This window comes from Filicampus tigris, chromosome 13 (genome assembly GCF_054856515.1).
Source record: "Filicampus tigris isolate MCC_2025a chromosome 13, RoL_Ftig_1.0, whole genome shotgun sequence".
NCBI classification, from domain to species: domain Eukaryota; kingdom Metazoa; phylum Chordata; class Actinopteri; order Syngnathiformes; family Syngnathidae; genus Filicampus; species Filicampus tigris.
Window position 1 is genome coordinate 11,306,215 of NC_141229.1, and position 11,074 is coordinate 11,317,288.

The 11,074-nt window shown below is 39.6% G+C and overlaps 1 long non-coding RNA gene across 3 annotated transcripts; it reads right to left on the reverse strand.

Moving 5' to 3' along the window:
- Positions 1-66: 66 nt before the first annotated feature.
- On the reverse strand, positions 67-4,116 carry LOC147137594 (uncharacterized). 3 transcript variants are annotated; one of them, XR_015089348.1, is made up of 4 exons: positions 3,171-4,116; positions 2,648-2,970; positions 664-741; positions 67-520 (listed from the first exon to the last, which is right to left on the reverse strand). It is a non-coding gene; the product is annotated as an uncharacterized LOC147137594 (long non-coding RNA). The 3 variants fall into 3 exon arrangements; XR_015089349.1 differs by having other exon boundaries at positions 664-2,970; positions 3,192-4,116; XR_015089347.1 differs by having other exon boundaries at positions 664-2,970.
- Positions 4,117-11,074: the final 6,958 nt, after the last annotated feature.

Genomic DNA, 11,074 nt, shown 5'->3' on the forward strand with positions numbered 1-11,074 from the left:
TGACCTTTATTGCAAGAATCCGATAAACTACTGTATTTTGTGTTTTATTATAAGGATATTGTTTAGGATTATTTTTGTTCCAATAGATAGAAATATCATATAGATTATATTTGAAACAATTATTCTATTTGACAAATCCCATAACAATCCCGAGTATCTGACATCATTGGCAATAGCAGACAGACTGCTGTTACATCTTCAACACTGTGATGGCGTTCACCGTGATCCAAATTTTGAGATGCAGCAAAACCAGTGGCCGATTCCCAAAAACTTTTTGCTGAACCCCAGACACCGCACGTCAGTTCAGTCAGTTTGTGCTGCGTTGCTCCATTTGCAGCTGCCCCTACAGGTACATTTAATTTGACCTTCTCTAACATTTTGAAAACAATTGATCAACTGCTTTGTGTTTCAGTAAATATCCAAGGATGCCTTTCTGTGACTCTTCCAGTCTCATTGTATCTCTGCTGCGGATTATTTGTGATGTCATTTTCAGTCGACAGAAGTGACGAAATGGCAGCCCCTAGAGATATCCAAAAAAACGGGTGGATTAACTCTTATTCCACAAACACAATATTAATGAGAATGCCGTGTTTCAACTAGTGGGCCTGCATAGAATATATTCCTAAACAAAATATGTTTGGGTTGACTTCCGCTTCAACTGACCTCATGTTCCTGCTGCTGTCCTTTCTCTGATGGATTTTGCGGCGAGAAAAAATAAGCTCCCTGTTAGTTCAGTGGGACCTTAAGGGAGCAGAAAAAATATATTAGAGACAAAACAAACAATGAGCTGTCTTGTTCTTTTCTGCCATTGAACACATCCCCACTTAGGGGTCAAGCTCACAGTTTCATCCCAAACTGCTTTAAAATACAGAGTGAAGACTCTCCACACGACACAGAAGACAGCACGTCAAGAACAAAGCTCGGGCTTGCCCTTTCTCACACAATGCAGAATAGATTTGGATTTAGATGCTCCAAGTTAAAATGAGGGTAGAACAGTGTGGAAAACTTCTGAGTGTCTCAACCTTGTCTGTATGTACCTGCTGAAACATTATTGTCCGTTCTTGATTTGGTGTACCAATTCCGAGTATGTACTATTTGTGCCTGCGTTGGCGTCTTTGGGGAAAGATCAAAACAAAACATCAGACTTTGTGGAGAGCCTGAAGGAATATCAATGAGGACTTTCCCTGCACCTTGAGGCTCCATTTACATATTGTCTATTAACCTTTTGATATTAAGCACGAGAAGGAGCATTGAGACGGAAACTCGACGAGCGTGTTTGTAATTCCTCAATTTCACATGCAATAACAACACCAAATGTCACAGCGGCTATTAGCATGAAATTTGCCTGACGCGGGCCTAATTCGGCGCGCTCGTCGGCCTCCAAGCCTCCAGCTTGTTGTCAACGCGCATTTTCCGTCCCGCCCGCAAACGTCCCGGTGATGTCAGATGCTGTGACATAGGTTTGGTATTTGGAAAAGCTTCGGGGGGTGTTTTACCTAGGACGCATTACATCTACCCTTCATCATCCACTACGTCAACATTGTTTAGCAACATCAAATGTTGCTTTGTTTGATTAAAAAATACATTGTTTGCTCCTCCGGATCCTCATGTGGCATTTTTTTCTTTGTACCTTCCATCATTGTTATTTTTTCAAGGTTCACTTCTTGTCTGCTTAGCTTCTAGAAACTAGTTGTCATGGTTACGTTGAAACACATGTGCTCACAGTACGACAAAGCAATCAAGACACGGCGAGGGGGGGGGGGGGGGATCATTTGATAGATCCATGCAGGGCGTGTGAGTCATGAAAAGGCTGCTAACAGCATAAAAAATGATCAAGTTCTTTTTATGTGACAATCACTGAAAGTTGGATGCGGATCAGAAGTGACAGCTACCCTGCGAGCATACAGAACATGGACAAAAGTATTGGGACACAAGCCGCTTTCAACACACAGTGGAACCTCCAAGTTCAAATTCAACCGACTTGTTCTCGTTTGAAATCATTTTCCCATTGGAAATAGTGTAAAAGGAATTCCTCCATTCCAGCATTAATCGGTGAAAAAAGCAAAACACGTTTGCATGGACACGAGATGGAGGAGATACTGTAACTCGTTTCAGGAATATAGGTATGTGTTTTTACTTGATACTTAATATGTTGTACTGCATTGCATTGAATGTATTTAATATCCAGACACTTTCCTATATTGTGTGAAGTTATATTTGCGGTTCTACAGTCATAACAAAGAAAACAGAAATCACACTTCCAGAGTTAACACTGAAATGTTCACCGTCAAACTTAGATGATATCCGATGATGATGGTTAGAACTCCAAATCGCTCTACTCTTCTACATGGTTAAAATATATAAGGTATGGAGTTTTCCCCCACCTAGTTGCTACTCGCAAATTCATCTGTTTGCAGAGTTTTGGAGGAGAACCTATCATCAACGGAAAAAATTGCCTATGTACTGTTTTTGTGTTTTTTCTTAAATGTCCCAAGCTTTAGCTTCTCCCTGTGCCATTCTTTCCCTAATATTTGACGTGAATTTTTTTAATGTGTATATTGTGGAACGTACTGGAGGATGACAGAATAAACAACATACTAAACAATGTACAAAAAAAAAACTAAAAATGAAAAATAAATCCACGTACCTTGATGTCCTTTTTTGGTTTTAGGAAAATAAATTCCATTTTGAAAACCTCCTATTCTGCCTTCTAGTTCAGGTCCCATGCAAAACCGTGACAAGTTTGTGTACTATTTATGGTTTAAACTACAGTGGGCGCTTGTTATTCACGGAAGATAGTAACTCAGCCACTTTGTACCAGGCTGCCGGATTAAAAAAAACAAAAAAGAAACTTTTTTTTGTCCAAAGCGTACACATTATGCTCCAAATGTACGCCATCACCCGGGCAGGGATGTTGATCAGCATCTTGCTTGATCAGCATCTTGCTCAAGCGCCAGCTCACCTGTGACCCTGAAAATGATAAATGACATAGAAAATGGATGAATAGACAAAATATATACCCAACTGTAAGACATTCATGCAATATGTAATGCAACAACGCAATATTCTTTGTGTGGCATGCTATTATGTGCCGCCGTGCTATATTGTATTTCATTCGGTGAAATGGCATGTCACAGTGTTAGCGATGCACATCCTCACTACATCATCACCTTTGATGGGCTGCCACTCACTTTGACCTCTTTCTCAGCTTTTCGCGCCATGCGTTCCCACTCCATTCTATTACTTTCTCCGTCCTCCCCTCCACGTTTATGTGTCTGCCTCCCTTTCATGATGTCCTGCTTCTCCACTTTTGCCTCCTCTGTTGGCCCATTGTCCTTCACTTGCTTCTTATCACCTCCGCACACATCAGTTTTGCTTTACTCCCTGATCTCGCTTGATGAAATGAACCCTGCCCACTGGGGATATTACACACCGGATAGCACGATTCCTGGCTCCATCTCTCTACCTGCACACCTCCGCCTCCTCCTCCACCTTCCCTTTGAATAGAATGCTGGAATCCCTGCAGGGCCGAGACGTGAGCGTTTCATCCACCTGTGGTCTGTATTATAAGCGGCGCTGGATATGATTCCTCATGTGAGCCCCATTTCAAGCTCCCATGCGACGCCTTGGGGCCACTTATTTCCTCATCAGAAAGCATCTTGTCACTGAAGCGTCTTAATCAGAGCTTCTTCAGGAGAAATTTCCCTGGTGTCACAATGTCATCGCCAGGATGACAGCTTCAATATTTAATCCCGTCTCTCTGCTCATAGTGTCTCTTACCAGGTTATCTTCCCGTGTGCTTGCGCGTTGCTTTGCATGTGCTCAATAAGGTTGACATACATTCGAATGAGCATCTATCAAGTTGATGCTGTTTTGATTCAATTTGGTTTCAGAGGCTCTCTGCGTTTTTCTGTGCAACACACGCTCAAAGTACGCTGTGTTGACATCATTGTCCATCTGTCTTAATAGTAGTTGCCAGGCAAATCAATCTCCCAGTACATCCAAGTGTATGCCATCCACGCCATCTGCATGCGTCATCCCAAACTCGCTCCTTGTCAGAGGTCTACTTCTGTTAACGCGGGGTGCACACATAATGATAATTAGGCCTAATTTGAATATTCTTTTATCTCTTCCAATCAAAGTCAGCAAAGGCAGGACTGTCAGATGTCTCTAAACTGTGATCCTCAACCAGGGTGACACTTTGTTGTGACTGTGTGAGGGTCCTTGATGTTGTCAGTTGCTATATTCCTCTATTTTGTCACACAGGGTTGGGCGTGGCCAGGTGTTTTTCATTATTTAAGCTTAGCGACATGTTGTCAAAACGTCAAGTATTCTTCCATGCTCTGCTGCGTCCAGCCCTGCTCACTGTTGTTGTATTTACTTTCGGGTCCAAATTCTGTTCCTCACACATTTGATTGGGCTGAACTTTGGCACTTATATAATAGGTTTGCATTTATAAATGATGTCAGCACTAAAATTCACCCCCGGAAAACTCTTTGTTTGTGACGAATTTTAGCAAGTTGTAACGCAACCAAATTTGGAAGAGACTACTTGATTGACACATCAGACAGGCTTAGTCAGTGAAGTAAGGAAGCAAGCATTGCAATATTGTTTCCTGGCTTGGTTTGTCATGTTCTGTTGTCAGCTCGTGTCTGAAAACAATGACCAATCGCCACGGAAAAATCATATGCACAATCTTACTCTTGTCTACTTCAATCTGTATAGAAGCAATCAGGCACAATATTTGGGATTTTATTAACATAAAATTTTTAAAGGAAAAAAACATCACCTCAACAAAGTCAAAAATATTGTGATGATCGCTTTTATTTATTTCTACAGGTTTAAGTGGAGAAGAGTAGGAATGTACATATGAATTTTGGTGGCGATTGGTCATTTTCAGACATTTAGTGACGCTTAAGTTTTGTTAGACCGCAAAGGCAGGCAGGCTGACAGCTAGCTCCCATGGCTTCACCAATCCAGCTGTCGAGTCAACAATTAGTGTTGGGCTGCTAAACAGACAATATTAGCAGGACAATATTAGATTCTTACCAGACAGATATGGGGCTGCGTGTCACGGATGCCTTCCATCCATAGCTCTGCATTTGCTGCAGAGTTAAAGCTTTTTTGTTTTATGTGCTTGAATGTGATTTTATTGGATTACTATGTCAGGCAACAGAGAAATCTGCCCCAGAAATCTGCCCCATATTGCAGCAAAAGAGGAAAAATACCCCTCTGTTAGAATTATTTTTCAAAATTAAGAACATTGGATTTTTCTTGTTCAAATCTTAGGGTTGGTTTAATTGTTTGTGGTTCCGAGGAATAAAGTTGAAAATAAATGCATTTACTGCTCCGTTTTTCTTGTGAAAAATGTTGCCATCTTGTGGAAAATAAAGTTATCTTAGAAAAAAGAGCGACAAAATAGCCAGTATTAACGTAGGCCGTTGTTTTTAGTGATTACTTTGTGGGGCAGCACAGCCCTCTGCCCTAAGTTGCCAAGAAAACATGCATAGAAAGCCTAGCAGCTGTTTACATTAGGTATAGGAGAGTTTTAATATTGAACTTTGAGGCACATATGATTCCGCCTATACAGGCACGGCGCTAGGAATTTTTTCTCTCCGTCTCGGGGCTAAGTCCATGCTCGACTGATATGTTGGGGGACAGAAAGAAAACAGCTAGATTTTCATAACTTCACTTACTTGAGAGGTTCTCTTGTTTTTTCAATAAAAGTAGGATATATACCACAAGCATGGTCATACCTCTAAAAACTGTTGGGTTAAAAATAACACAATTAACACAGATTTCTGACGGGGCTATAGCACCCCCTAGCCCTGGTGTAGTGCCGTGCATGCGCCTATATTATAAACTGTGATTTTATACTACTGCTTACACAACCAACTAGGACGCACACACGCACACGCACACACACGCACACATTCTCTGTAAACTCTTGGGACTGAGTAACAATGCAAACGCATGATAACACGCAGGCACAGAACAGAGATCACCTCCTGGAATGGAGGTGGCATTATGGACCGTTATCTCAGGAAGGGAGTCAACTTCCTGATCTGATGAGTTACAGGGGGATGATATTTTTACTTGACCATTGTTTTTGTATTTTCGATTTGTTGCATTAAATACTAAAAGGCAAGTTCAGTGTATTGGAATTTCATTTGAATACATCACCTATACATGAACCAGAAATTCCAGACTGGATACTTTTTCTTTGCTCATGAGGCCTCAAGGAAGTTCCTGGGTCCCACAAATTCCACATAGCAATATGTCATCAGGAAATGCAATACAATAAATTCTTGATTCACCCACATTGCTTAGTCTTCTAGCCTACCGTTCAGAAAATGGATGGATGGATGTTTATGATTTTTATTTGTGCGTCACTTATATTATCTGTTGGTTGTGCAGTGAAATAAATGTTTCCCCCCACCCCCCCACACACATGCGCACACGCACTCACACCCACACACAAAAACTGAAAGCTAAACAAAGTCCGTGGTGGATAATTCATGACATCTAATAGCATGCGTGTTTTTTTTTTTTGTCATTTCTAGCCATGTAATCTGAAATATTAAAGGTATGAGTATGTCTCTGTCCAAGATTGAATCTACAAGTAGACTATTCACAAGTACACAATTCTTTGAAAGATACAATACATAGCTAACACCAAACCTTGCATATGTTTATGTTTCCTAGTTTTTGTATGACCAAAAGTTCTGAAAAAATCAAAGGCAAATTTATGGGGATCTTTTATTGAAAAGATGTCATAATTCCACCCTGGGTACATCTGTCCAAAAATAATTATCTCATCATGAGCCGCCAGTCATGCACTGCCACTCTGCTTGAGTCTTGAAGTAATATGAAAAATTCCAGAGTTTGATATTTGCATAATTGTTTCTTTTCAAAGTGAATGGATTGGCAGCATGCTGGAAGAGAACCTAAAGCAAGTCACTCAATCCACTTTGCTTTCTTGTGGCCGTGCAGGAGAGGAGCAGGCCAGCAGCATTTATAAATCATTTAATTGCCTCCCACTTCCTGATGGTTATCCATTGATACATGCTGCCACTTTTGATACTTATCATCCATTTAACAGGCTGCCGGGCCGGGCCGGGCCAGGCCTTACTTCTTGGGGGCCGATTAATCAAACAGCTACTACTCTTATGATCAGATCTTCATCCCAGATTATGGCGGATTAGTACAATCCTCACGTGCAAAATAAAGTAGCCAAGGTGTTGATGTTAGCACTCTAATGCCGACTCTCATTGGTTCAGGTGCCACGGTTGGTATATTTTCCCAAAGAGTAGCGTTTCAACTATTGTGGCTATGTTACACAGTTAGCCACTCTCACCTTCTGAAAACTGGACAACCGGGACCTCACTGCAATGTCATGATGATGATGATGTCTCCTTAAAATACAGAGGCAGACCAACAGTATGTAAACAATTATCTTTGCAATTATCTTAAATTGCATTACTACAACATAAGATTTTTAAAAATCTTTTATAAGACTGAAAAAACCCCATACAATTTTAGGCAAATGTTGAAATCTAAAATAAAGTCATGTGAAAAAAGTCTGATTATACGAGAAAAAATATTTTTTATTATGGGATGAGTTGCAAATGTAAAGACAAACGTCCCAATTTAGTTTAAAATGAAAACTATATTTTTCGTAATTTTTCAGAGAACAAATTATAATATTTTAACAAATAGTGTCAGAAAAAGTACATTTTCCAGAATAAAATTCATATTTTGATCCAGAAAAAAGTCAAAATCTTAAATCAAATAAAAGCCTTTAAAAAAAACAAAACATAAACTTGTGAAGAAGCTTTACTTATTTATTATGAGGTCAAAAAAAGTACAATTTTCAAGAACGAAATCAAAATATTGAGTAAAAAGTCCTAAATTTATGGAAATTTGGTCTAAAAAAAAGTCAGATTTTCTTTTAGATAAAAAGTCGAATGACAAAAAAATGGGGAGTGCATGTTACAAGATTTTTTTTCACCACTTGTCGTTGCACAGAAACCTCAAGCCTAATATTTATAACACCACCACCACAAACAACAATAATATTAATAATAATCATCATAATAACAGTAAAAGCTGAGGCAAAAGGCTCTAAGAGCCTGAACTGCTCTAGTGAAAGAACAGGAAAAATCAGAGAATAGTCTTGAACTCTGAACCTCAGAATGATGAGGAAGGCACCATGTAGCTAAGATAAATTAAATTAAATTCAATGAAATGTGTAACTCTGATCCAACATTTCCACATTGTGACTGCAGCAACAAATAACTAAAAAGGAATCAATCACGCAAACTACCCTCAAAGTGCCCAAAGGCGCACCACCATCACTCTTCCCTGCCTACCATGTGTCTCAATTGTTCTCAGTGTGGAGGAATGCATGCAATAAGTATTGTGCATTGCAGTCTAAAGACAATTTCTCCTTTGGGATAAATAAAGTGCAACAAATGGAATAAAATCCAAATGCAAAGCTACAGATGAGGGATGTAAGCACTTAGAGGACAATAGCGCATGGAGGCATTTGCAGCAGTGAATAAGTCCTTCTGACAGATGGCAAGTGCTCCTTTTCCCCCTGCTGCATAATTTAAAGTGACCTCTGTAATTGCACTATGATTCAAGCCATCATACGCATGAGAAGGTCAGGCTTGTCGCCATCAAATGTTGGTTGAGCGTCACACATGGACCCGTCAATGGTGGACTAAACGCATTTTATTCAAGGCATAATGAATGCAATGCAATTAGGTTGTGTTTATGCAAAGTTGACTTAATTGCAAAGAACGACGCAGTACATCTGTCACGTTTGCGCATGAAGTCCGCGGGTGAGTCGATGTTGTTAATCCTCATCTTTGACTTGATCTTGACTCTGACCCTAATCCTGACGGATGAGGGTCATTTTAATGCACTTGATGCGCACGCTGCACGAACGGGGTGATGCATGCTGATTAAGAAATGTTGCAACATCTGACTTCCAGGGAGGAACATTTACCATTTAACATTTAAGTTTTATGTACAAGCATTTGGACATCAACAAAATGGATCAGAAATAAACAATCATGATTTCAAATTTCAGCTTTGATTCAAGAGGTTTCACAAAAAAACATGCTATTTAGAAATTAGAGACATTTTGACATGGAGTGGATACGTTACTTACAGGGGCTCCAAAGTATGTTTATTAAGGAATTTTATTGACTGCTTCTAAACATTTAATTGGAATCTATAAAAAAATTTAAAAAAAAAGCAACATTTTTTGGGGTGGATTTTTTTTCAAAGCATACATCAGACCTTCACTATTAGCAGGTGGTAGTGAATATTGACATTCCCCTAAAAATGACTATGTAGTAATTGAGGTGGGCATTTTACTACATTTTACTGGTCAATCATCCGTCATCCGTCAGAGTTTTTGGGTACCCCCACAGTGACGGTGACGGACTGAAGGATCGGTCCGTCAGTCTGACATAACGCCTCTGGTAACTGCCCATATTAGTAGTCCAAACAAGTGGCCCTCAATATGCAACCTATTTGTGGCGCCTGAACTGATACGGTCTTTTCTGAGATGGGCACTCTCAAAGTCATAGTATGAAAGAAGCACCACTTTATTTACTTTGAAAATCACAATGTACCGTGGACCAATCATTCATTGTTTATGTGAGGCATGTGGTGGGTGCACCCAAATTGAAAAATGTTTTCCTTCATTATGTGTCTTGTTTGGGTCAGAGTGTGTATACCAGGACCTGTCTCCATGCCAACGATACACATGCAGACACAAACGCACAGAGTAGCTTGTTACTGGGCCACTGAGTTCACTGCCACTTTTGCTGATATTTTGCCAGGTGGAGGAGTGTAGATTGGACAAAAATGGCATGGTCTGACTTCACTGTTAAACCAAAGTGGAGAGTGAAAATCGGCAATTCATAGAAGAATGGACTGAAAAATTTGCATTCCGTTCCCGTCCAACCAGAAGATCAATGTGCTTAATATTCTGGGAGACTATAGCTGTGATAATCTAATGTCCAATTTGGAATGGCATTATGAGCCAACGCATAGACATTTTGAAGACACAATTATTCAAAATTCAGAGGTAAGAAAGAGAAAAGTAAACGCACTCAAATGATATTTCAAATGAGGCTGCAAGTCAGGTTCTTGTCCCATCTATGACACACACAACATAAAAAGCAACAGTGCTCACTCAGTGGCATGGACTTTTCGAAGATGCAGATATAATAAAACAATGCATGCCTGATGTGATGTACACAATGGGTGAGGGCAAACCAAACGAGAAAATGACAGCTAAAATTAAGCACTCGCACTCCCACACTCCACAGCAATTCCACAGCAACCAGACGTACTGAAGTATTGACTGGTGATTTATTTAAGCAGCTGTGTGATGGAATAAAGAATGCAGAGTGCATTTCCCTAGCTTTGAATGAGTCCACTGACACTCCTGATAATGCACAGTTGATAGGGTTAGGGTGGAGGTTTTATGATGAGTCAAAAAAGAGGAGTTTGCTCGGCACATCAAGTGGAAATGACATTTTCTTTTAGTTCATATTTTGTTGTTGTTTTGAATGAGGATATTTACAGTTTCATCGCGTGTGACCAACCTCAGTAAATTGAACAGAAAAAACATATTTGAATTCGAGTATCTATTCTAAAACATAAATATACAAAACATTTTGTCTATATCAATGTCATATTAAAGTGAGAGCTACTTTTTCAATACAGATTAAAGGGTGTGTGAAGGGCTACCAATATGATACCCACTTTTGAAATAAAACATTTGCTCAAAGTACCTTCATTCATTAACCTTATCATTGTTAGCAGTAATTAATTATATTTATTTATATAAAGACACTGATCATGTTCATAAATTCTCACAATAAATGGGAACCAGATAAATATCAATATGCAACACGCTACTTCTAAAAAATCTCTGCCAAAACGATCTTCTCGACCCCTTTCCTAGAAAATCACAATGTCACATCATCAATGAGCTATTTTTAGAATACGCCCACAGGCTACTCATATGATCCTTGGAGACTTACCTGCG